Raw genomic sequence first — 24,155 nt, forward strand, 5'->3', positions numbered from 1 at the left:
GTGTGTTTGTGTGTGAGTGTGAGTGTGAGTGTGTGTGTGTGTGAGTGTGTGTGTGTGTGTGTGTGTCCGTGTGTGTGTGTGTGTGTGTGTGTGTGTGTGTGTGTGTGTGTGTGTGTGTGTGTGTGTGTGTGTGTGTGTGTGTGTGTGTGTGTGTGTGTGTGTGTGTGTGTGTGTGTGTGTGTGTGTGTGTGTGTGTGTGTGTGTGTGTGTGTGTGTGTGTGAGTTTGTGTGTGTGAGTTTGTGTGTGTGTGCGTGTGTGTGTGAGTGTGTGTGTCTGTGTGTGTCTCTGTGTGTCTCTGTGTGTCTGTGTCTGTGTGTATGTGTGTGTCTGTGTGTGTCTGTGTGTGTCTGTGTCTGCATGCGATAGCGTCTGCCAGGTGTGTTTGCCCGGCTGAACTTGAGTCGTCGTTGTCAGACGGGTGGAAGTTCAACTCCCTTATCTCTGGTTTCTGGTTTTGTCTGGTCATCTGGGTGTCTGCATTATATCTCCAACCTCTTCCCTCCCTTCCTCCCTCTCCCTCTATATCTCAGTCCCTCCCTCCCTTCCTCCCTCTCCCTCTATATCTCAGTCCCTCGCTCCCTTCCTCACTCTCCCTCTATATCTCAGTCCCTCCCTCCCTTCCTCCCTCTCCCTCTATATCTCAGTCCCTACCTCCCTCCCTCTCCCTCTATATCTCAGTTCCTCCCTTCCTCCCTCTCCCTCTATATCTCAGTTCCTCCCTTCCTCCCTCTCCCTCTATATCTCAGTCCCCCTCCCTTCCTCCCTCTCCCTCTATCTCATCTCCCTCTCCCTCTATCTCAGTTCCTCCCTCCCTTCCTCCCTCTCCCTCTATATCTCAGTCCCTCCTCCCTTCCTCCCTCTCCCTCTATATCTCAGTCCCTCCCTCCTTTCCTCCCTGTCCCTCTATATCTCAGTCCCTCCCTCCCTTCCTCCCTGTCCCTCTATATCTCAGTCCCTCTCTTCCTCCCTCTCCCTCTATATCTCAGTCCCTCCCTCCCTTCCTCCCTCTCCCTCTATATCTCAGTCCCTCCCTTCCTCCCTCTCCCTCTATGTCTCAGTCCCTCCCTCCCTTCCTCCCCTCCCTCTACATCTCAGTCCCTCCCTCCCTCGCTCCCTCTCCCTCTATATCTCAGTCCCTCCCTTCCTCCCTGTCCCTCTATATCTCAGTCCCTCCCTTCCTCCCTCTCCCTCTGTCTCAGTCCCTCCCTCCCTTCCTCCCCTCCCCCTCTATATCTCAGTCCCTCCCTCCCTTCCTCCCCCTCTCCCTCTATATCTCAGTCCCACCCTCCCTTCCTCCCTGTCCCTCTATATCTCAGTCCCTCCCTCCCTTCCTCCCTCTCCCTCTATATCTCAGTCCCTCCCATCCTCCCTCTCCCTCTGTCTCAGTCCCTCCCTCCCTTCCTCCCCTCCCTCTATATCTCAGACCCTCCCTCCCTTCCTCCCTCTCCCTCTGTCTCAGTCCCTCCCTTCCTCCCTCTCCCTCTATATCTCAGTCCCTCCCTCCCTTCCTCCCTCTCCCTCTGTCTCAGTCCCTCCCTCCTTCCTCCCCTCCCTCTACCCCCTCCCTCCCTTCCTCCCTCTCCCTCTATATCTCAGTCCCTCCCTCCCTTCCTCCCTCTCCCTCTATATCCCAGTCCCTCCCTCCCTCCCTGTCCCTCTATATCTCAGTCCCTCCCTTCCTCCCTCTCCCTCTATATCTCAGTCCCTCCCTCTATATCTCAGTCCCTCCCTCTGTATCTCAGTCCCTCCCTCTCTTTCTTCCTCCATCCCTTCCCTTCCTCCCCTCCCTCAATATCTCAATCCCTCCCTCTATATCTCAGTTCCTCTCTTTCTTTCTCCCTCCCTCCCTTCCTCCCCTCCCTTCATATCTCAGTCCCTCCCTCTATATCTCAGTCCCTCCCTCCCTCTCTTTCTTCCTCCATCCCTCCCCCTCCCTCTATATCTCAGTCCCTCCCCTCCCTCTATATCTCAATCCCTCCATTCCTCCCTCCCTCTCCCTCTATATCTCAGTCCCTCCCTCTATATCTCAGTCCCTCCCTCTCTCACCCTCCCTCTATATCTCAGTCCCTCCCTTCCTCCCTCTCCCTCTATATCTCAGTCCATCCCTCCCTTCCTCCCCTCCCTCAATATCTCAGTCCCTCCCTTCCTCCCTCTCCCGCTATATCTCAGTCCCTCCCTCCCATCCTCCATGTCCCTCTATATCTGTCCCTCCCTCCCTTCCTCCCTCTCCCTCTATATCTCAGTCCCTCCCTCCCTTCCTCCCTCTCCCTCTATATCTCAGTCCCTCCCTCCTTTCCTCCCTGTCCCTCTATATCTCAGTCCCTCCCTCCCTTCCTCCCTCTCCCTCTATATCTCAGTCCCTACCTCCCTTCCTCCCTCTCCCTCTATATCTCAGTTCCTCCCTTCCTCCCTCTCCCTCTATATCTCAGTCCTTCCCTCCCTTCCTCCCTCTCCCTCTATATCTGTCCCTCCCTCCCTTCCTCCCTCTCCCTCTATATCTGTCCCTCCCTCCCTTCCTCCCTCTCCCTCTATATCTCAGTCCCTCCCTCCTTTCCTCCCTGTCCCTCTATATCTCAGTCCCTCCCTCCCTTCCTCCCTGTCCCTCTATATCTCAGTCCCTCTCTTCCTCCCTCTCCCTCTATATCTCAGTCCCTCCCTCCCTTCCTCCCTCTCCCTCTATATCTCAGTCCCTCCCTTCCTCCCTCTATGTCTCAGTCCCTCCCTCCCTTCCTCCCCTCCCTCTACATCTCAGTCCCTCCCTCCCTCGCTCCCTCTCCCTCTATATCTCAGTCCCTCCCTCCCTTCCTCCCTGTCCCTCTATATCTCAGTCCCTCCCTTCCTCCCTCTCCCTCTGTCTCAGTCCCTCCCTCCCTTCCTCCCCTCCCTCTATATCTCAGTCCCTCCCTCCCTTCCTCCCTCTCCCTCTATATCTCAGTCCCACCCTCCCTTCCTCCCTGTCCCTCTATATCTCAGTCCCTCCCTCCCTTCCTCCCTCTCCCTCTATATCTCAGTCCCTCCCATCCTCCCTCTCCCTCTGTCTCAGTCCCTCCCTCCCTTCCTCCCCTCCCTCTATATCTCAGACCCTCCCTCCCTTCCTCCCTCTCCCTCTGTCTCAGTCCCTCCCTTCCTCCCTCTCCCTCTATATCTCAGTCCCTCCCTCCCTTCCTCCCTCTCCCTCTGTCTCAGTCCCTCCCTCCCTTCCTCCCCTCCCTCTATATCTCAGACCCTGCCTCCCTTCCTCCCTCTCCCTCTATATCTCAGTCCCTCCCTCCCTTCCTCCCTCTCCCTCTATATCCCAGTCCCTCCCTCCCTTCCTCCCTGTCCCTCTATATCTCAGTCCCTCCCTTCCTCCCTCTCCCTCTATATCTCAGTCCCTCCCTCTATATCTCAGTCCCTCCCTCTGTATCTCAGTCCCTCCCTCTCTTTCTTCCTCCATCCCTTCCCTTCCTCCCCCTCCCTCAATATCTCAATCCCTCCCTCTATATCTCAGTTCCTCTCTTTCTTTCTCCCTCCCTCCCTTCCTCCCCTCCCTTCATATCTCAGTCCCTCCCTCTATATCTCAGTCCCTCCCTCCCTCTCTTTCTTCCTCCATCCCTCCCCTCCCTCTATATCTCAGTCCCTCCCCCTCCCTCTATATCTCAATCCCTCCCTTCCTCCCTCCCTCTCCCTCTATATCTCAGTCCCTCCCTCTATATCTCAGTCCCTCCCTCTCTCACCCTCCCTCTATATCTCAGTCCCTCCCTTCCTCCCTCTCCCTCTATATCTCAGTCCATCCCTCCCTTCCTCCCCTCCCTCAATATCTCAGTCCCTCCCTTCCTCCCTCTCCCGCTATATCTCAGTCCCTCCCTCCCATCCTCCATGTCCCTCTATATCTCAGTCCCTCCCTCCCTTCCTCCCTCTCCCTCTATATCTCAGTCCTTCCCTCCCTTCCTCCCTCTCCCTCTATATCTGTCCCTCCCTCCCTTCCTCCCTCTCCCTCTATATCTCAGTCCCTCCCTCCCTTCCTCCCTCTCCCTCTATATCTCAGTCCCTCCCTCCTTTCCTCCCTGTCCCTCTATATCTCAGTCCCTCCCTCCCTTCCTCCCTGTCCCTCTATATCTCAGTCCCTCTCTTCCTCCCTCTCCCTCTATATCTCAGTCCCTCCCTCCCTTCCTCCCTCTCCCTCTATATCTCAGTCCCTCCCTTCCTCCCTCTCCCTCTATGTCTCAGTCCCTCCCTTCCTCCCACACCCTCTATATCTCAGTCCCTCCCTCCCTTCCTCCCCTCCCTCTATATCTCAGTCCCTCCCTCCCTTCCTCCCCCTCCCTCTATATCTCAGTCCCTCCCTCGATATCTCAGTACCTCCCTCTGTATCTCAGTCCCTCTCTTTCTTTCTCCCTCCCTCCCTTCCTCCCCCTCCCTTTATATCTCAGTCCCTCCCTCTATATCTCCCTCTCTTTCTTCCTCCATCCCTCCCCCTCCATCTATATCTCAGTCCCTCCCCTCCCTCTATATCTCAATCCCTCCCTTCCTCCCTCCCTCTCCCTCTATATCTCAGTCCCTCCCTCTATATCTCAGTCCCTCCCTCTTTATCTTAGTCCCTCCCTTTATATCTCAGTCCCTCCCTCTCTTTCTCCCTCCCTCCCCCTCCCTCTATATCTCAGTCCCTCCCTTCCTCCCTCTCCCTCTGTCTCAGTCCCTCCCTCCCTTCCTCCCCTCCCTCTATATCTCAGTCCCTCCCTCCCTTCCTCCCTCTCCCTCTATATCTCAGTCCCACCCTCCCTTCCTCCCTGTCCCTCTATATCTCAGTTCCTCCCTCCCTTCCTCCCTCTCCCTCTATATCTCAGTCCCTCCCTTCCTCCCTCTCCCTCTGTCTCAGTCCCTCCCTCCCTTCCTCCCCTCCCTCTATATCTCAGACCCTCCCTCCCTTCCTCCCTCTCCCTCTGTCTCAGTCCCTCCCTTCCTCCCTCTCCCTCTATAGCTCAGTCCCTCCCTCCCTTCCTCCCTCTCCCTCTGTCTCAGTCCCTCCCTCCCTTCCTCCCCTCCCTCTATATCTCAGACCCTCCCTCCCTTCCTCCCTCTCCCTCTATATCTCAGTCCCTCCCTCCCTTCCTCCCTCTCCCTCTATATCCCAGTCCCTCCCTCCCTTCCTCCCTGTCCCTCTATATCTCAGTCCCTCCCTTCCTCCCTCTCCCTCTATATCTCAGTCCCTCCCTCGATATCTCAGTACCTCCCTCTATATCTCAGTCCCTCCCTCTCTTTCTCCCTCCCTCCATTCCTCCCCTCCCTCTATATCTCATTCCCTCCCTCTATATCTCAGTCCCTCCCTCTGTATCTCAGTCCCTCCCTCTCTTTCTTCCTCCATCCCTCCCTTCCTCCCCTCCATCAATATCTCAAACCCTCCCTCTATATCTCAGTTCCTCTCTTTCTTTCTCCCTCCCTCCCCTCCTCCCCTCCCTTCATATCTCAGTCCCTCCCTCTATATCTCAGTCCCTCCCCCTCCCTCTATATCTCAATCCCTCCCCTTCCTCCCTCCCTCTCCCTCTATATCTCAGTCCCTCTCTCCCCCTCCCTCTATATCTCAGTCCCTCCCTCCCTCCCTCTCCCTCTATATCTCAGTCCATCCCTCCCTTCCTCCCCTCCCTCAATATCTCAGTCCCTCCCTTCCTCCCTCTCCCGCTATATCTCAGTCCCTCCCTCCCATCCTCCATGTCCCTCTATATCTCAGTCCCTCCCTCCCTTCCTCCCCTCCCTCTATATCTCAGTCCCTCCCTCCCTTCCTCCCTCTCCCTCTATATCTCAGTCCCACCCTCCCTTCCTCCCTCTCCCTCTATATCTCAGTCCCACCCTCCCTTCCTCCCTGTCCCTCTATATCTCAGTCCCTCCCTTCCTCCCTCTCCCTCTATATCTCAGTCCCTCCCTTCCTCCCTCTCCCTCTATGTCTCAGTCCCTCCCTCCCTTCCTCCCACACCCTCTATATCTCAGTCCCTCCCTCCCTTCATCCCTCTCCCTCTATATCCCAGTCCCTCCCTCCCTTCCTCCTTCTCCCTCTATATCTCAGTCCCTCCCTCCCTTCCTCCCTCACCCTCTATATCTCAGTCCTCCCTCTATATCTCAGTCCCTCCCTCCCTTCCTCCCCTCCCTCTATATCTCAGTCCCTCCCTTCCTCCCCTCCCTCTATATCTCAGTCCCTCCCTCGATATCTCAGTACCTCCCTCTGTATCTCAGTCCCTCTCTTTCTTTCTCCCTCCCTCCCTTCCTCCCCCTCCCTTTATATCTCAGTCCCTCCCTCTATATCTCCCTCTCTTTCTTCCTCCATCCCTCCCCCTCCATCTATATCTCAGTCCCTCCCCCTCCCTCTATATCTCAATCCCTCCCCTTCCTCCCTCCCTCTCCCTCTATATCTCAGTCCCACCCTCTATATCTCAGTCCCTCCCTCTTTATCTCAGTCCCTCCCTTTATATCTCAGTCCCTCCCTCTCTTTCTCCCTCCCTCCCCCTCCCTCTATATCTCAGTCCCTCCCTTCCTCCCTCTCCCTCTATATCTCAGTCCATCCCTCCCTTCCTCCCCTCCCTCAATATCTCAGTCCCTCCCTTTCTCCCTCTCCCTCTATATCTCAGTCCCTCCCTTCCTCCCTCTCCCTCTATATCTCAGTCCCTCCCTCCCTCCCTTCCTCCCCCTCCCTCTATATCTCAGCTCCTCCCTCTATATGTCAGTCCCTCCCTTCCTCCAACTCCCTCTATACCTCAGTCCCTCCCTCACTTCCTCCCCCTCCCTCTATATCTCAGTCCCTCCCTCGATATCTCAGTCCCTCCCTCTATATCTCAGTCCCTCCCTCTCCTTCTTCCTCCATCCCTCCCCCTCCCTCTATATCTCAGTCCCTCCCCCTCCCTCTATATCTCAATCCCTCCCTCCCTTCTTCCCTCCCTCTCCCTCTATATCTCAGTCCCTCCCTCTATATCTCAGTCCGTCCCTCTCTTTCTCCCTCCCTCCCTTCCTCCCACTCCCTCTATATCTCAGTCCCTCCCTCGATATCTCAGTCCCTCCCTCTATATCTCACTCCCTCTATATCTCAGTCCCTCCCTCTATATCTCAGTTCCTCCCTCTATATCTCTCTATCCCTCTCTATCTCTCTTTATCTCAGTCCCTCCCTTTATATCTCAGTTCTTTTCCAGGACTGGTGGGCTGACGTGACAGACTAATCGTTCTTCTGGTCCTAGCCCGACCTGTTTGGCGAGCAGGGCCAGATTAAAGTCCACAGATAGAGGTTCCTGCTTTGGCGAGGTGTTGACAGTTAAGATGAAGCCGAGTTGTAGGGATGTGTGGGTGGGGGTAGTTGGAGGTGTGGAAGAATGTGCTGTGTGTGTTTGCTTAGGGAGGGTAGGGGAAGGTTTTCCCCCTGTCTCCCATATCCCAAGTTCAATGTCCGTGGAGCAACAATGCTATGCCCCCACCAAATAATCCATGCATAGCAGACATACTTTTCCCATAGCTCTCGCTCTATCTCTCTCTCTCTCTCTTCCCCTCTCCGACCCTGTAGAAAAAAACATATATCTAATAAAGACAACTGTCAATTCCTCTATGTTAGGATGTTTTTAAAGTTTGTAATGGAAAGCCAAGTTAGTAGATCATTTTTTAATTTGTAAAACTGGATTTTAAGAAATTAAATATGCTATTTCTTTATTTTCAACCAACAGATTCACTGTTGTGAGGCAAGTTTTATTGGCTCATTATGCAACAGTTTATTCGTTAATCTATCTATCTATCTATCTATCTATCTATCTATCTATCTATCTATCTATCTATCTATCTATCTATCTATCTATCTATCTATCTATCTATCTATCTATCTGTCTGTCTGTCTGTCTGTCTGTCTGTCTGTCTGTCTGTCTGTCTGTCTGTCTGTCTGTCTGTCTGTCTGTCTGTCTGTCTGTCTGTCTGTCTGTCTGTCTGTCTGTCTGTCTGTCTGTCTGTCTGTCTGTCTGTCTGTCTGTCTGTCTGTCTGTCTGTCTGTCTGTCTGTCTGTCTGTCTGTCTGTCTGTCTGTCTGTCTGTCTGTCTGTGTCTGTGTCTGTGTCTGTCCCCGGAGCCAATACTTTGTAGAAGCACCTTTGGCAGTGATTACAATTGTGAGTCTTTCTATGTAAGTCTTTACAGTTTTTCTCAGTCGCTTTGGTGCATTTCTTAGATCAAAAGTGCAATTCTTGATACTACTTGTACAAATACCAAATCATCTAGTCACTTGTGCACATCATTAAAGCAATTTCTTATTCCTTTTGAGCAAATTGCAATTGATAATGTACAAGTGTCAGCTTTTTCCACATTATCAATTGCTCATGTCATGTTGATCAAAATGTAGTAGATGGTTCTCTGTTGAATAGTCTCACCCCTCAAAACATCTAGGCATTAGTTCCTTGCATAAGCCATGACATGCAAAATTGTTGAACTATTTGTCATAAACTGTCAAGCATAGTTTTACACATTTCTATTAGACCTTTTGTACAAAAACGTGAATTGATGAATCGTGCAGGTGAAATTGACCCTCACTCATGAAGGAATGTATAAAGTGTTAGTTCAACCAACAATCAACCAGTTGTCTAAATTTCTCAAAAGTGCATCTCATGAAGAATCAATTGGCAAGCATACATAGACAGACCACAACACAGAGTTGCAATTTTCCAATAATGGATGGACCAGGAAATGAACAAGGTCAACAGCCAAGAGGAGGAGGAAGAAGAGGAGCAAGCATGCATGGTGGAAGGCAAAACAGAGGAAGAGGCAGGAGAGAACATAGGCTCCACCCGGCACAGCCAGAAGAGGACTGGCCATCCCTCATAGCCTGGTTCCTCTCCACCCGGCACAGCCAGAAGAGGACTGGCCATCCCTCATAGCCTGGTTCCTCTCTAGGTTTCTTCCTAGGTTTTGGCCTTTCTAGGGAGTTTTTCCTAGCCACCGTGCTTCTACACCTGCATTGCTTGCTGTTTGGGGTTTTAGGCTGGGTTTCTGTACAGCACTTTGAGATATCAGCTGATGTACAAAGGGCTATATAAACACATTTGATTTGATTTGATTTAGGCGCATATCTGATGACATAAGGGCCACTATTGTAGACCATGTTGTCAATCATGGCCTTACAATGGCTGAGGCGGGTCGAAGGGTGCAGTCGAATATTGGGAGATCAACCGTGTCCTCAATAGTTCAAACGTTTTGAAGAGAGAACAGGTATGTCCACCAATGTACAGTGCACTGTTACTGTATATAAGCAGTAAACTGTATACTTCCTACAATGCATCATATTACAGTAGTCCACTTGTATTTCACAGCATACAGAAATATACTCTATACAGATACATACTGCACCTTACATGCACCCACCTGTATGTTTTACAGTAAAATGTGTGTTCGCATAATTTTTGTCTATTTTCCCCACAATGGACTGCAAGATTACCTCAAACCGGTGGCAGAGGACGCCTTTTCACACCTCAACAGGAGGAGGCTATTTGCACCATGGTCCGAGCAAACAATGCCATGAGCAGGGAAATACAAAGGACCATTATAGAAGACAACGATGTCTTTGAAAACATCCATACGGTTAGCATCTCAACCATCGACAGGGTGCTGCATAGAAACCAGATGAGTATGAAACAGCTGTACCGTGTACCATTCCAAAGGAATGAGGACAGAGTTAAGGAGCTACGGTACCAGTATGTACAGGTAAAACATATATCTATGTAACTACTTTACAGCAACATTTTATAGTGATACATAGTACAGTAAGCATAAACTGCACACATTTCCATTGCTGTGGAAGGAACATGCAATATATGTACATGTTATGTCACTCTTCCTTACCAAAACAAATTCAACTGTGTGTTCTGGGATATAGCGTATAATGGAGTTGGAATCAAGTTAACCCTCCCACATGCAGAAGACGGGGTCGGAATATCATCGGTCACAGAGCTACTGTGGATTTGCCAGGCCAACGGGGAGGAAATATCACCATGTGTGCTGCTATTTCGGAGCATGGTGTCCTAACCCATATCCCCCTTATAGGGCCATACAACACCCAGCATCTACTCAACTTTTTAGAGACTCTCTACAGGGCTCTCATCCCTGATGATGAGAGGGGTCTTTTTAGAGAGGATTTGCCAAAGTATGTGGTCATTTGTGATAATGTGAGTTTCCATCGATCAAACATAAGGCAATGGTTTGTGACCCACCCGAGGACGCTCATAAAATTCCTCCCACCTTATTCACCATTCCTTAACCCAATTGAGGAGTTATTTTCAGCATGGAGGTGGAAGGTGTACGATCGTCAGCCACACACACAGATGACCCTGTTGGCTGCAATGGATGTAGCATGTGAGGACATCACAGCAGACACCTGCAGAGGATGGATAAGGCATTCCAAAAGATTCTTTCCACGTTGCATTGGAAGGGAAAATATCCGGTGTGATGTGGATGAGAATATGTGGGTCGACAGACAGGAACGTCTGGATGTGTAGAGACAGCACAACAGTGCTGCGGGCAAAGTTGTGCCTTAAGGGTGGTTTCCGGTGTTTCTTTCTAATTTAGTTATTTTTCCTTTGTGCCTCTTGGGTTGTCCAGTCTCTTTCAATCGATAACCCACATACAGTAATAAGTAAATAGCACTGTTGAAATTGATATATGCCATAGAAGTGCAGCCTTGTGCATTTTCTATACAGTAGCTGTCATCCAACCTGTAGCCTAAGTTTACATCAGGTAATACTGTCAAAGTACACAGTTACATTGACAACATGCCTAAACATTTTGACGACCTTGTTCGTGAACAATGACTCAATGACTTATCATTCTGATGACACTGACATGATCATTGGCATGAATATTTACTTTTGAGAGATGTACTATGGATTTTTAGTGACTGACTAGCTTTAGAAACATATCTATTGTATATTGCAATTTGTACAATTTGTTCTGAGAAATGCACTTATTATTTTGCACATGTTAGGGATGATGTGAAAAATGCACCAAAGCGACTGAGAAAAACTGTAAGAGCTTTCACACCTGGAATGTGCAACATTTGCTCATTATTATTTAAAAAATATTCAAGCTCTGTCAAATTGGTTGTTGATCATTGATAGACAACCATTCTCAGCGCTTGTCATAGATTTTCAAGTAGATTTAAGTCAAAACTGTAACTCGGCCACTCAGGAACATACACCATCTTCTTGGTAAGATTTGATAGTATAGATTTAGCCTTGTATTTTAGGTTATTGTCCTGCTGAAAAGTGAATTCATCTCCCAGTGTCTGGTGGAAAGCAGACTGAACCAGGTTTTCCTCTAGGATTTGGCCCGTGCTTGGCTCCATTCGCTTTATTTTTTTATCCTGAAAAACTCACCTGTTCTTAATGTTAACAAGCATACCCATAACATGATGCAGCCACCAATATGCTTGAAAATATGGAGAGTGGTATTCAGTAATGAACTGTATTAGATTTGCACCAAACATAACACTTTGTATTCAGGACAAAAAGTTAATTGCTTTGCCACATTTTGTGCAGTATTACTTTAGTGCTTTGTTACGAACAGGAAGCATGTTTTGGAATATCTTTATTCTGTACAGGCTTCATTCTTTTCACTCTATCAATTAGGTCAGTAAGGTGGAGCCTGTAAATTCTGTAACTATTTTAAACTTACCATTGGCCTCATGATGAAAACCCTGATCAGTTTCCTTCCTTTCCAGCAACTAAGTTAGAGAGGACGCATGTATCCATACAAAGTGTAATTAATAACTTCATCAAAGGGATATTCAACATTATAGGTATTGTGTGTAGGCCAGTGGTAAAGCAATCTCAATTTAATCCATTTTCAATTCAGTTTCTCAATTCAATTTTTAAAAAGTCAAGGGGTGTGAATACTTTCTGAAGGCACTGATAAGTGCACACACACCCAATCAATCACACTTGCATACGGAACGCAAACACACGTACACCAACACACACATGCACCAACACATGCGCTCACACACACACACACACACACACACACACACACACACACACACACACACACACACACACACACACACACACACACACACACACACACACACACACACACACACACACACACACACACACACACACACACACACACACACACACACACACACACACACACACGTGTGCACACAGTGTCTTGGGGAATGTGACCTTTTCCCAAAAGCATCCCTCATTCCTGCCCTCCTCCTCTCCCTCTCTCCTTGTGTGAAGATGGAAGGGGTTAGAGGTCAGCTTTTGGGGGGTTCTAGATTAGGTTTCACATGACTGAACACCTTTGTTGGAGCAGGCCGGCAGAAAGGAAACGTCCAGGAGGTTTGCCATGTCTGACTGAGGGTGAGGGAGATGGGGGTGGAGGGGGGGGGGTAAAGAGCGAGAGAGGGGGAGAGAGAGAGAGAGAGAGAGAGAGAGAGAGAGAGAGAGAGAGAGAGAGAGAGAGAGAGAGAGAGAGAGAGAGAGAGAGAGAGAGAGGGATAGAGAGAGAGAGAGAGAGAGAGAGAGAGAGAGAGAGAGAGAGAGAGAGAGAGAGAGAGAGAGAGAGAGAGAGAGGGAGAGAGAGAGAGGGATAGAGAGAAAACCGCTAGGAAATGTATAGAATCTCTTCCCTCCCCCACATCAACTTCCCCTCCAACTGCCCCTGTCCCTCCCCACTCTCTCCCCCACATCCTCCCCACCATGTGGCTTCTGTGTGGGGTTGTGGCCAGGCAGGCAGAGCGGGATCCCATGGCTGTCGGCCCTGTCGGGGCTTCTTCCCCCTCCATGGCCACACAGAGAGAAGAAAGAGGCAGAAGAGTAAAGTGTGTAGCAGATCACAGAACCCCCTTCAGGAACATCTGACAACTCAAGTGTGAGACAGTGGCTCCGTCCCAAGTGGAACACTATTTATTCCCTATAGTGCACTACTTTTCAAATCAAATCAAATTTATTTATATAGCCCTTCGTACATCAGCTGATATCTCAAAGTGCTGTACAGAAACCCAGCCTAAAACCCCAAACAGCAAACAATGCAGGTGTAAAAGCACGGTGGCTAGGAAAAACTCCCTAGAAAGGCCAAAACCTAGGAAGAAACCTAGAGAGGAACCGGGCTATGTGGGGTGGCCAGTCCTCTTCTGGCTGTGCCGGGTAGAGATTATAACAGAACATGACCAAGATGTTCAAATGTTCATAAATGACCAGCATGGTCAAATAATAATAAGGCAGAACAGTTGAAACTGGAGCAGCAGCACAGTCAGGTGGACTGGGGACAGCAAGGAGCCATCATGTCAGGTAGTCCTGGGGCACGGTCCTAGGGCTCAGGTCCTCCGAGAGAGAGAAAGAAAGAGAGAATTAGAGAGAGCATATGTGGGGTGGCCAGTCCTCTTCTGGCTGTGCCGGGTGGAGATTATAACAGAACGTGGCCAAGATGTTCAAATGTTCATAAATGACCAGCATGGTTGAATAATAGTAAGGCAGAACAGTTGAAACTGGAGCAGGAGCATGGCCAGGTGGACTGGGGACAGCAAGGAGTCCTCATGTCAGGTAGTCCAGGGACATGGTCCTAGGGCCCAGGCCAGTTGAAACTGGAGCAGCAGCATGGCCAGGTGGACTGGGGACAGCAAGGAGTCATCATGTCAGGTAGTCCTGGGGCATGGTCCTAGGGCTCAGGTCCTCCGAGAGAGAGAAAGAAGGAGAGAAGGAGAGAATTAGAGAACGCACACTTAGATTCACACAGGACACCTGAATAGGACAGGAGAAGTACTCCAGATAAACAAACTGACCCTAGCCCCCCGACACATAAACTACTGCAGCATAAATACTGGAGGCTGAGACAGGAGGGGTCAGGAGACACTGTGGCCCCATCCGAGGACACCCCCGGACAGGGCCAAACAGGAAGGATATAACCCCACCCACTTTGCCAAAGCACAGCCCCCACACCACTAGAGGGAAATCTTCAACCACCAACTTACCATCCTGAGACAAGGCCGAGTATAGCCCACAAAGATCTCCGACACGGTACAACCCAAGGGGGGACCCAGACAGGCCGACCACAACAGTGAATCAACCCACCCAGGTGACGCACCCCCCCCCAGGGACGGCACGAGAGAGCCCCAGCAAGCCAGTGACTCAGCCCCGTAACAGGGTTAGAGGCAGAGAATCCCAGTGGAAAGAGGGGAACCGGCCAGGCAGAGACAGCAAGGGCGGTTCGTTGCTCCAGAGCCTTTCCGTTCACCTTCCCACTCCTGGGCCAGACTACACTCAATCATATGACCCACTGAAGAGATGAGTCTTCAGTAAAGACTTAAAGGTTGAGACCGAGTTTGCGTCTCTGACATGGGTAGGCAGACCGTTCCATAAAAATGGAGCTCTATAGGAGAAAGCCCTGCCTCCAGCTGTTTGCTTAGAAATTCTAGGGACAATTAGGAGGCCTGCGTCTTGTGACCGTAGCGTACGTGTAGGTATGTACGGCAGGACCAAATCAGAGAGATAGGTAGGAGCAAGCCCATGTAATGCTTTGTAGGTTAGCAGTAAAACCTTGAAATCAGCCCTTGCTTTGACAGGAAGCCAGTGTAGAGAGGCTAGCACTGGAGTAATATGATCAAATTTTTCACCAGGGCCCACGGAACTGGACAAAGATAGTGCACTTTATTGGGAATGGAGTGCCATTTTGGGACAAAGCCAATATGTGGGGGGAGAAAAATATGTCTTGGCAATGGACTGGTGGTTTTGGGTTGTGAAACGTTCCTTTGAGGGCTTTAGGCCAAGGAAACGACCTGCAACAGTTTAAACACAACTCCTCGCCAAGGTGGGACTGGTGACAGAAACGTTTCAACTTTGTGTCTGCGGCACCAACACAGGCATTTTAGGGGGCATTTGAGGCAACGTTGACCCTGTGTCTGCGGCACCAACACAGGCTTTTTAGGGGCATTTGGGGCAACGTTGACCCTGTGTCTGCGGCACCAACACAGGCTTTTTAGGGGCATTTGAGGCAACGTTGACCCTGTGTCTGCGGCACCAACACAGGCTTTTTAGGGGCATTTGAGGCAACGTTGACCCTGTGTCTGCGGCACCAACACAGGCTTTTTAGGGGCATTTGAGGCAACGTTGACCCTGTGTCTGTTGCACCAACACAGGCTTTTTAGGGGCATTTGAGGCAACGTTGACCCTGTGTCTGCGGCACCAACACAGGCTTTTTAGGGGCATTTGAGGCAACGTTGACCCTGTGTCTGCGGCACCAACACAGGCTTTTTAGGGGCATTTGAGGCAACGTTGACCCTGTGTCTGCGGCACCAACACAGGCTTTTTAGGGGCATTTGAGGCAACGTTGACCCTGTGTCTGCGGCACCAACACAGGCTTTTTAGGGGCATTTGAGGCAACGTTGACCCTGTGTCTGTTGCACCAACACAGGCTTTTTAGGGGCATTTGAGGCAACGTTGACCCTGTGTCTGCGGCACCAACACAGGCTTTTTAGGGGCATTTGAGGCAACGTTGACCCTGTGTCTGCGGCACCAACACAGGCTTTTTAGGGGCATTTGAGGCAACGTTGACCCTGTGTCTGCGGCACCAACACAGGCTTTTTAGGGGCATTTGAGGCAACGTTGACCCTGTGTCTGCGGCACCAACACAGGCTTTTTAGGGGCATTTGAGGCAACGTTGACCCTGTGTCTGCGGCACCAACACAGGCTTTTTAGGGGCATTTGAGGCAACGTTGACCCTGTGTCTGTTGCACCAACACAGGCTTTTAGGGGCATTTGAGGCAACGTTGACCCTGTGTCTGCGGCACCAACACAGGCTTTTTAGGGGGCATTTGAGGCAACGTTGACCCTGTGTCTGCGGCACCAACACAGGCTTTTTAGGGGCATTTGGGGCAACGTTGACCCTGTGTCTGCGGCACCAACACAGGCTTTTTAGGGGCATTTGAGGCAACGTTGACCCTGTGTCTGCGGCACCAACACAGGCTTTTTAGGGGCATTTGAGGCAACGTTGACCCTGTGTCTGCGGCACCAACACAGGCTTTTTAGGGGCATTTGAGGCAACGTTGACCCTGTGTCTGTTGCACCAACACAGGCTTTTTAGGGGCATTTGAGGCAACGTTGACCCTGTGTCTGCGGCACCAACACAGGCTTTTTAGGGGCATTTGAGGCAACGTTGACCCTGTGTCTGCGGCACCAACACAGGCTTTTTAGGGGCATTTGAGGCAACGTTGACCCTGTGTCTGCGGCACCAACACAGGCTTTTAGGGGCATTTGAGGCAACGTTGACCCTGTGTCTGCGGCACCAACACAGGCTTTTTAGGGGCATTTGAGGCAACGTTGACCCTGTGTCTGTTGCACCAACACAGGCTTTTAGGGGCATTTGAGGCAACGTTGACCCTGTGTCTGCGGCACCAACACAGGCTTTTTAGGGGCATTTGAGGCAACGTTGACCCTGTGTCTGCGGCACCAACACAGGCTTTTTAGGGGCATTTGAGGCAACGTTGACCCTGTGTCTGCGGCACCAACACAGGCTTTTTAGGGGCATTTGAGGCAACGTTGACCCTGTGTCTGTTGTCGGCACCAACACAGGCTTTTTAGGGGCATTTGAGGCAACGTTGACCCTGTGTCTGCGGCACCAACACAGGCTTTTTAGGGGCATTTGAGGCAACGTTGACCCTGTGTCTGTTGCACCAACACAGGCTTTTAGGGGCATTTGAGGCAACGTTGACCCTGTGTCTGCGGCACCAACACAGGCTTTTTAGGGGCATTTGAGGCAACGTTGACCCTGTGTCTGCGGCACCAACACAGGCTTTTTAGGGGCATTTGAGGCAACGTTGACCCTGTGTCTGCGGCACCAACACAGGCTTTTTAGGGGCATTTGAGGCAACGTTGACCCTGTGTCTGCGGCACCAACACAGGCTTTTTAGGGGCATTTGAGGCAATTTTGACCCTGTGTCTGTTGCACCAACACAGGCTTTTTAGGGGCATTTGAGGCAACGTTGACCCTGTGTCTGCGGCACCAACACAGGCTTTTTAGGGGCATTTGAGGCAACGTTGACCCTGTGTCTGCGGCACCAACACAGGCTTTTTAGGGGCATTTGAGGCAACGTTGACCCTGTGTCTGCGGCACCAACACAGGCTTTTTAGGGGCATTTGAGGCAACGTTGACCCTGTGTCTGTTGCACCAACACAGGCTTTTTAGGGGCATTTGAGGCAACGTTGACCCTGTGTCTGCGGCACCAACACAGGCTTTTTTAGGGGCATTTGAGGCAACGTTGACCTGTATTGAACAGTCTGTCTCTGTCTGTACCGTAACATCACATGTTCTCCTATATGTCGTAGTTTAGCGTCACACGTTTGTCAGTTAGTGAGTGTTCTAGAGCTTTCCACGGGTCAGGACGCAGGGGTCGGTTAGTTCGCCCGGAGGGGGGTAGATTCCAGAGTCCGTCCGCCCCTAACAGGAACAGGAAATGAGGTCATAGTCTGCCCTTGAACCAAGAGTGTGTAGCTCAAAGTGGCACAATAACCCAACTGCCTGTAAAAAAGGGTCATGTTATCGCTGACCTCGGCCCTTTGTCTCTCTCTCTCTCTCTCTCTCTCTCTCTCTCTCTCTCTCTCTCTCTCTCTCTCTCTCTCTCTCTCTCTCTCTCTCTCTCTCTGTACAGTACAGTAATAGACAGTTGGGCACCAGTTTACAGCCCCATCAATAAAGGGCCAAAGTTCAGCCCCTGTCTTTTTCCGTGCTATTAAGGAATGACACTGCAGATTTCTGTAACTGAGCATACTTTGTCCTGGTCAGGAAAAAAGCTAATAGCCTGACTACAGAAGGTAGCCTAGCGGTTAGAATTAGGGGGGTGGGGATACCTAGTCAGTTGTCCAACTGAATGTATTTAACTGAAATGTGTCTTCCGCATTTAACCCAACCCCTCTGAATCAGAGAGGTGCGTGGAGATGCCATAATCTTCACATCTTCAGCACCCAGGGAACAGTGGGTTAACTGCCTTGCTCAGGGGCAGAACAACAGATTTTTACCTTGTCAACTCAGGGATTCAATCCAAAATATGTCAATGTGCCCTTGAGCAAGGCACTTAACCCTAATTTGCTCCAGGGGCACCCTGTAAAACAACACATTTCACTGCACCTATCCGATGATTAGGACAATTATTTATTATTTATTATTGTTATTTATTATTTATTATTTTCTAACATAATTACTAAATCACTAGTTTCTCTGTGTTTAGTTCTCTCTCGCCAGCATGCCAGGTAAAGGTGTGTGTGTGTGTGTGTGTGTGTGTGTGCATGCTTCTTAGCATGTGTGTGCAATTATCTGTATCATTATACAGAACGAGCTATAGTTTGAGAATGTTAATTTGCGTGTTAGTGTGTGTTTGTGTGCGTGCCTGTGTGTATGGCTGTGTAACGTGTGTGTGTGTCTCCTGTACGTGTGTATGTGTATTAAGACGCAACCCTGTCTGTGTATCAGTAAGGCTGCATTTGTGTCTGTATGTCCATGTAACGGTGACATCTCTCAATGTCAATTCAAGGGGCTTTATTGGCATGGGAACTATATGTTAACATTGCCAAAGCAAGTGAAGTAGATAACAAACAAAAGTAAAATAAACAATAAAATTGAACATTGAACATTACAGTCACAGAAGTTACAAAATAATAATCAGCGGGCCTCCCCATCCTCTCACCCCTCAACCAGCGGGCCTCCCCATCCTCTCACCCCTCAACCAGCGGGCCTCCCCATCCTCTCACCCCTCAACCAGCGGGCCTCCCCATCCTCTCACCCCTCAACCAGCGGGCCTCCCCATCCTCTCACCCCCTAACCAGCGGGCCTCCCCATCCTCTCACCCCTTAGCCAGAGGGCCTCCCCGTCCTCTCACCCCCTAACAAGGGGGCCTCCCCATCCTCTCACTCCTTAACCAGCGGTCCTCCCCATCCTCTCACCCCTTAACCAGAGGGCCTCACCATCCTCTCACCCCCTAACCAGCGGGCCTCCCCATCCTCTCACCCCTCAAACAGCGGGCCTCCCCATCCTCTCACCCCTTAACCAGAGGGCCTTCCCATCCTCTCACCCCCTAACCAGCGGGCCTCCCAATCCTCTCACCCCTCAACCAGCGGGCCTCCCCATCCTCTCACCCCTCAACCAGCACGCCTCCCCATCCTCTCACCCCTCAAACAGCGGGCCTCCCCATCATCTCACCCCCTAACCAGCGGACCTCTCCATCCTCTCACCCCCTAACCAGCGGGCCTCCCCATCATCTCACCCCCTAACCAGCGGGCCTCCCCATCCTCTCACTCCCTAACCAGCGGGCCTCCCCATCCTCTCATCCCCTAACCAGCGGGCCTCCCCATCCTCTCACCCCCTAAACAGCGGGCCTCCCCATCCTCTCACCCCCTAAACAGCGGGCCTCCCCATCCTCTCACCCCCTAACATTTACATTTACCAGCAGGCCTCCCCATCCTCTCACCCCCTAACCAGGGGGCCTCCCCATCCTCTCACCCCTTAACCAGCGGGCCTCTGCATCCTCTCACCCCTTAACCAGCGGGCCTCTGCATCCTCTCACCCCTTAACCAGCGGGCCTCTGCATCCTCTCACCCCTTAACCAGCGGGCCTCTGCATCCTCTCACCCCTTAACCAGGGGGCCTCCGCATCCTCTCACCCCTTAACCAGCGGGCCTCTGCATCCTCTCACCCCTTAACCAGCGGGCCTCTGCATCCTCTCACCCCTTAACCAGCGGGCCTCTGCATCCTCTCACCCCTTAACCAGGGGGCCTCCGCATCCTCTCACCCCTTAACCAGCGGGCCTCTGCATCCTCTCACCCCTTAACCAGCGGGCCTCTGCATCCTCTCACCCCTTAACCAGGGGGCCTCCGCATCCTCTCACCCCTTAACCAGCGGGCCTCTGCATCCTCTCACCCCTTAACCAGCGGGCCTCTGCATCCTCTCACCCCTTAACCAGCGGGCCTCTGCATCCTCTCACCCCTTAACCAGGGGGCCTCCGCATCCTCTCACCCCTTAACCAGCGGGCCTCTGCATCCTCTCACCCCTTAACCAGCGGGCCTCTGCATCCTCTCACCCCTTAACCAGGGGGCCTCCGCATCCTCTCACCCCTTAACCAGAGGGCCTCTGCATCCTCTCACCCCTTAACCAGGGGGCCTCCCCATCCTCTCACCCCTTAACCAGCGGGCCTCTGCATCCTCTCACCCCTTAACCAGGGGGCCTCCCCATCCTCTCACCCCTTAACCAGCGGGCCTCTGCATCCTCTCACCCCTTAACCAGGGGGCCTCCCCATCCTCTCACCCCTTAACCAGGGGGCCTCCCCATCCTCTCACCCCTTAACCAGCGGGCCCCTTCCGAGGGCCACTCCTCGGACAACCCATTCCCTGGTTCTATGGCCTTTATGGAGGCTGCCTGAGACACTAGTGCTTGGCAGAACCCTGACTGAATGGGCCTCGACCCACAAAGCACTTTGTCAGTCATTGTGGTCAACTTGTCTTGTTTTTATGTAGCCTAGTCGCACAGCTGCTGGGGCCTGTTCAAAGATAGTGGGGAGAGGGGAGTGGGGAGAGGGGCTACTCTGGAGGAGCTCCTTGAAAGGGACAAACAAACAAAGCATGAAACCCGAGCCAGACCTCAATAAGGAGTACACAAAAACACACACTCACAAAATATAACGTCTTGCCTAATTGCTAATTGCACCTTGGGGGATTTCGTCTTCCGGCCAATCAGGGGTGAGTTTGTAAGTGTAAGTGTCTCCCAGCCCTTGGAAGGGCCACAAAAGACTCGGCCCTCGGCCCTCGAGGCCCTGAGAGGACAGACAGCCCTATTGGCTGAACTCGTCCCATTCAGATGGTCTGGCCTAGCCTCTCACACACAGGTGTGCCCTTGTGTGTGTATGTCACTGGCTGACATCTCCATGCCTTTAAGTGTCCCATTGAAAACAAGACAGAGAGGAGGAGAGAGGAAACCAGAGGGAGTGAAAGATATAAAGTGTAAAAAACAAGGAGATTTTAAAATAAAAGACAGTGGCTCTTTTGCTTTTCAGCGACTCTCCCACGCTCCCCAGAAACTCCAACCCAACCTCTTGTTTATGACAACATACACTGTGACAATATACTGACAACATAATGTATTGACCTCTGACAATATATTGCCCTTTGTGTGTTTATGTTTATATTTGGATAAATATATTGCAAACAACCTACATATACTGTATATCATAGATATGTGTTATATTTAGGATATATGTTTCTCCTAGATCTGTACCTGTCCTGTGTTGTTGTACATGAGTACCTTCTCCAGACAGACAGACAGACAGACAGACAGACAGACAGACAGACAGACAGACAGACAGACAGACAGACAGACAGACAGACAGACAGAGACAGGCAGAGACAGACAGACAGACAGACAGACAGACAGACAGACAGACAGACAGACAGACAGACAGACAGACAGACAGACAGACAGGCAGGCAGGCAGGCAGGCAGGCAGAGACAGACAGACACAGACAGACAGACAGACAGACAGACAGACAGACAGACAGACAGACAGACAGACAGACAGACAGACAGACAGACAGACAGACAGGCAGGCAGGCAGGCAGGCAGAGACAGACAGACAGACAGGCAGGCAGGCATGCAGACAGACAGACAGACAGACAGACAGACAGACAGACAGACAGACAGACAGACAGACAGACAGACAGACAGACAGACAGACAGACAGGCAGGCAGGCAGGCAGAGACAGACAGACAGACAGACAGACAGGCAGGCAGGCATGCAGACAGACAGACAGACAGACAGACAGACAGACAGACAGACAGACAGACAGACAGACAGACAGACAGACAGACAGACAGACAGACAGACAGACAGACAGACAGACAGACAGACAGACAGACAGACAGACAGACAGACAGACATGGCCAGTGAATGTCTCAACGCCAAGGCCAATTGAGAGGTGGCTGTTCCAAGCCCAGAGGGTTAGATAGATATTCATCCATTATTCATTATGGCTAAGTCTAAATAATCCCCTCTAGGATTGGTCTGGTCTGGGCGACATACTGCCTTGCTGGAGTAACGGTTAGGAATTGGACTGGGGTGACTGGGGTGACTGACTGGGGGGAGACATAGCGGAGGGAGTGTGGAGTAGGGGGGTTGGAGAATTAGATGCAAATATGCCTTTGATAGCTTTCACAGTCTGGGGGTCCCTTTCTGTTTCTGGATATTCATATTAACCTAATCTTTCTAAACAGTCTAAGTCCTGGAGGGTGAGATGGGGACTGGGGAGAGATCGGGACTGGGATGAGATGGGGACTGGGGAGAGATGAGGGCTGGGGAGAGATGAGGGCTGGGGAGAGATGGGGACTGGGGAGAGATGGGGACTGGGATGAGATGGGGACTGGGGAGACAGAGGGACTGCGGAGAGATGGGGACTGGGGTGAGATGGGGACTGGGATGAGATGGGGACTGGGGAGAGATGGGGACTGGGGAGAGATCGGGACTGGGGAGAGATCGGGACTGGGATGAGATGGGGACTGGGGAGAGATGAGGGCTGGGGAGAGATGGGGACTGGGGACAGATGGGGACTGGGGAGAGATGGGGACTGGGATGAGATGGGGACTGGGGAGAGAGGGGGACTGGGGAGAGATGGGGACTGGGGAGAGATGGTGACTGGGGAGAGATGGGGACTGGGGTGAGAGGGGGACTGGGGAGAGAGGGGGACTGGGGAGAGATGGGAACTGGGGAGAGATGGGGACTGGGGAGAGAGCGGGACTGGGAAGAGAGGGGGACTGGGGTGAGAGGGGGACTGGGGAGAGAGGGGGACTGGGGAGAGAGGGGGACTGGGGTGAGAGGGGGACTGGGGAGAGATGGGGACTGGGGAGAGAGGGGGACTGGGGAGAGAGGGGGACTCGGGAGAGAGGGGGACTGGGGAGAGATGGGGACTGGGGAGAGACGGGGACTGGGAGAGATGGGGACTGGGGAGAGATGGGGACTGGGGAGAGATGGGGACTGGGGAGAGAGGGGGACTGGGGAGAGATGGGGAATGGGGACAGATGGGGACTGGGGAGAGAGGGGGACTGGGGAGAGAGGGGGACTGGGGAGAGATGGGGACTGGGAAGAGATGGGGACTGGGGAGAGAGGGGGACTGGGATGAGATGGGGACTGGGGAGAGATGGGGCTGGGATGGACCACAGAGGGGGTTCTAGGGAGAAGCAGCAGGGGGTTCTAAAGGGGAGGGGCTGGGGATGAATGGGGTCTGCTGTGACCCGGATCAAGGGCAGGTCTGGGGCAGGAACGGGCTGGCTGGGCTGGCAGGACGCTCGCTGGGGTGTGTTTATGACCACTGCTGTGTGTGTATGTGTGTATATGTGTGTGTGCGCGTGTGTGTGACCACTGGTGTGTGTGTGACCGTCAGGGACATGTAGACCTGGTGAACTCTTACCTCTGTTGGCCCTGTTGTCTCTACTCACACCATCCATGAACAATATACACACACACACACACACACACACACACACACACACACACACACACACACACACACACACACACACACACACACACACACACACACACACACACACACACACACACACACACACACACACACACACACACACACACACACACACACACACACACACACACACACACACACACACACACACTTTCTCTCTCTCTATCTTGCTATCTATCTTTATATTCAATTCAATTCAATTCAAGGGCTTTATTGGCCAAAGCAAGTGAGGTAGATAATATATAAAGTCAATATATAAAGTGAAATAAACAATAAAAATTAACAGTAAACATTACACATACAGAAGTTTCAAAACAATAAAGACATTACAAATGTCATATTATTTATATACAGTGTTTTAACAATGTACAAATGGTTAAAGGACACGAGATAAAATAAATAAGCATAAATATGGGTTGTATTTACAATGGTGTGTGTTCTTCACTGGTTGCCCTTTTCTCGTGGCAACAGGTCACAAATCTTGCTGCTGTGATGGAACACTGTGGAATTTCACCCAGTTGATATGGGAGTTTATCAAAATTGGATTTGTTTTCGAATTCTTTGTGGATCTGTGTAATCTGGGGGAAATATGTCTCTCTAATATGGTCATACATTGGGCAGGAGGTTAGGAAGTGCAGCTCAGTTTCCAC

This window comes from Oncorhynchus gorbuscha, linkage group LG18 (genome assembly GCF_021184085.1).
Source record: "Oncorhynchus gorbuscha isolate QuinsamMale2020 ecotype Even-year linkage group LG18, OgorEven_v1.0, whole genome shotgun sequence".
Classification (NCBI taxonomy): Eukaryota; Metazoa; Chordata; class Actinopteri; order Salmoniformes; family Salmonidae; genus Oncorhynchus; species Oncorhynchus gorbuscha.